The sequence below is a fragment of the Coffea eugenioides genome, unplaced genomic scaffold (assembly GCF_003713205.1).
Source record: "Coffea eugenioides isolate CCC68of unplaced genomic scaffold, Ceug_1.0 ScVebR1_33;HRSCAF=164, whole genome shotgun sequence".
Taxonomy (NCBI): Eukaryota; Viridiplantae; Streptophyta; class Magnoliopsida; order Gentianales; family Rubiaceae; genus Coffea; species Coffea eugenioides.
This window is the reverse complement of record NW_020863974.1, coordinates 7,343-10,656: the sequence shown is the minus strand read 5'-3', so window position 1 is coordinate 10,656 and position 3,314 is coordinate 7,343.

The following is a 3,314-nucleotide window of genomic DNA, read 5'->3' as shown; positions in this document are numbered from 1 at the left end:
CTGATGTTCCCTCAATGTCTGCAATACCATTCTCAAATGCTTCTCATGCTCCTCACGTGTCTTAGAGTAGACCAAAATGTCATCAATAAACACAACAACAAATCGGTCTAGATAGGGTTTGAAAACCCTATGCATTAGATCCATGAAGGCGGCGGGAGCATTAGTCAGTCCAAAGGGCATAACGGCAAACTCGTAATGCCCGTATCTCGAGTTGAAAGCAGTTTTCGGAATGTCCTCCTTCCTACTCAACAACTGATAGTATCCCTGTCGAAGGTCTAACTTTGAGAAGACCACTGCTCCTTGCAGCTGGTCAAACAACTCGTCGATGTGGGGCAGTGGATACTTATTCTTGATCGTAACGTTGTTCAGCCCCCTATAGTCAATACACATCCTCAACGTGCCGTCCTTCTTCTTCACAAATAACACCGGAGCTCCCCAAGGAGACTCACTCTCGTGAATGAATCCCCGCTCCAAAAGGTCTTGCAGTTGCAACTTAAGCTCCTTAAGTTCTGCAGGCGCCATTCGGTAAGGGGTTTTCGAGATAGGTGCGGTTCCAGGTAAAAGATCTATTCGGAATTCTATCTCTCTTTCCGGAGGTAAGGCTACTAACTCATCAGGGAAAACATCCGGAAAGTCCCTCACTATGGCTACATCTTCTACCTTTAACTTATCCGTAGGGGTATTAATTAAAAAGGCCAAAAAACCTTGCGCCCCTCTACTTATCAGTTTCCTAGCTCGAATGCCCGAAAGAAGAGCAGATGAGGCTAACCTACCCCTTATATCCAACCTTAAGGTTGCCTCACCAGGAATGCGAAATTCCACTATCTTTGTTTTACAATCCAGTTGGGCGTTATATTTGGCTAACCAGTCCATTCCCAAAATCACATCGTACCCCTTAATGGACAAGCTAATCAGGTCTCCTAAAAACCTCCTTTCACCTACCCATACGTCGCAATCCCTATAGACCATACTAGTCACCAAACGTTGATTCCCCGTAGGTGTACTCACCTCTAAGTCATATGGTAAGCTAGCAGGTTTTATATCGATGCCACACATGAAATCAGGGTTAACAAACGAATGAGTGGCACCAGGATCAATTAAAACTTTGGCAAAGCGGTGGAAAATAGGGATCGTACCTTCCACCACCTCGGAAGAATCTGGGACCTGATGGGGCTCTAAGGAATAAACCCTAGCTGGCACTTTAGGCTTGGATCCGTCTCCCTTGGCTGGTCCAGTATTAGTCCTCGGCGGTAGTTGACTTCCCTTTCCGTCTTGTTTCAGGACCGGACATGTAGCCAGCTGATGGTCCGCACTTCCACACCGCAGACATTTCCCCAATTTCCTCCAGCAATTGTCCTCGGTGTGGTTTGTCTTTCCACAGTGCCCACAGGGACCACGAGGTGCCGAAGCCGAGCTGCTCTGGGTGTTTCCCCTGTGTCCTCGCCCAGCTTGGCCGCCCCTGAACGGAGTCCCTCTGCCTGATCCAGATTGTCGTCCACCCCCAGTTCCTCGTCCAAACTTCGAGGGAGTACTCTTCTCACCTTGTCCAGATGTACTCCCAGGAAAACCACGCTTCTTAGCCTGGAAGTTTCGGACCTGAAGCCGTGCACTCTCCACTCGCTGGGCTTTTTCCATTGCCTCGCTAAAAGTAGTGATTTGAGCCGCCGCGAGGTCTTTCTGGATCTCAACGTTCAAACCCTGAATGAAGCGCCTCACGCGTCGTTGCTCGGTCATAATTAATTCAGGCGCGAATTTGGACAGGCGGGTAAACTGACTCTCGTACTCCGCCACAGTCTGAGCCCCTTGCCGGAGCCGGATAAACTCGTCCTCCTTCCTCTCCTGGACTAGAGGAGGGAAAAACTTAGCATTAAATTCTCGGATGAAGTTCACCCAAGTCCTCTGTGTCTGTTCCCGCTCCCATTTCTGCCTAATGACGTTCCACCAGGAACGGGCAGCTCCCTCAAGTTGAAACACGGCAAATGTCACCTGCCGTTCCTCTGGGTAGTGTAGGGCCGCGAAGATATCAACCATTTTCTCAAGCCACTTCTCGGCGACGTCAGGGTCGGGTCCCCCAATAAACTTTGGCGGGGAAAACTTTTGGAAACGTTCTAGAGCTCTATCTTCGCTCTCATTATGATGGCCAGGGTTTCCGGGGTTTCCAGGGTTAGGGTTTGGGTTCTGGCCCTGTTGTTGCACTACTTGTGCAAGTAGGTTGGTCATTTGCTGCATAGCAGCAGCTATTTGAGCATTGGGGTCTATTTGGGGTTCAGGAATTGGGCCAGTAGAAGCTTCCCCAGTTTCTCTAACCGGTGTGGGTTGTCTAATACCGCGCCCACGCCCCCGACCACTTCGTGTACCTTCCATGAGTTCACTCGGTCTAGGCAAAAGTACTAATCCAAAGCAGTAATAAAGCAAGTAAGTAACACATAAACTTGAACATTAACACACAGTTATACGTCGCAAACATGAGCACAAACACACATATATACAAGCCAAACATTTATACAAGCAGTCAGTCAAGTACGGCCAAAGCACGTACGTACACAAAAGTTCCACCTGAGGATAGGCCTATCAAAAGAAATTTACACGGAGCTAACTCTACATCCATAACGGTTAGCTAACGCTCTATCCCTATCCCTATGTACATTCAAAAACCACCACTATCCAAAAGAGGCCTAAAAGTCAGGGCCTAGTCGGTCGCTGGGGTCTGGGACCCAGGCGATGGGGTAGACTCCTCCCCAGGGTCGGCCTCCGCACACGAAGCCTCATCACTACATTCTTCCAGGCCGTCGTCACATAAATTAAGGATCGCCTCAGCGCGACCCCTAACCTTGCGAGCTCGCTTAAGCTCTCGCTCTCGTGCCTCCTTTAATTGAGCGCAAAGGTCATCCACTCGATCCTCAGCCTCAAGCACGTCGTATTCTAACTCTTTTATACGCGCCGCTTGCTTATCCTTGGTCGCCCTATCCTGGATAGCATCGACCTCTAGTCGAGCATTCTCTCGCGCCAACCCCTTGCGCTCTTTATCTAGCGCAAACACGAGGGTGTTCGGGTAGGCATACCTCTCCTTACACGGGCACCGTCGTAGACGGTTAGAAGGGCTCCAACGAATGACGGCCCCTCCCGGCCGTATCTGATAGGGAATCACGGGGAGTACTTTACGAGGTCTAGCCCCCGAAGGACTAGCACTAGGGTCACCCTGTTCGGCCATCCTACATCACAAGAACATGTAATCATCAATAATCAATATAAACTTAAAGGCCAAAAGCAACAATCCTCAAGTCAAACAGTCCTATAACACCCAGGCTAATTCA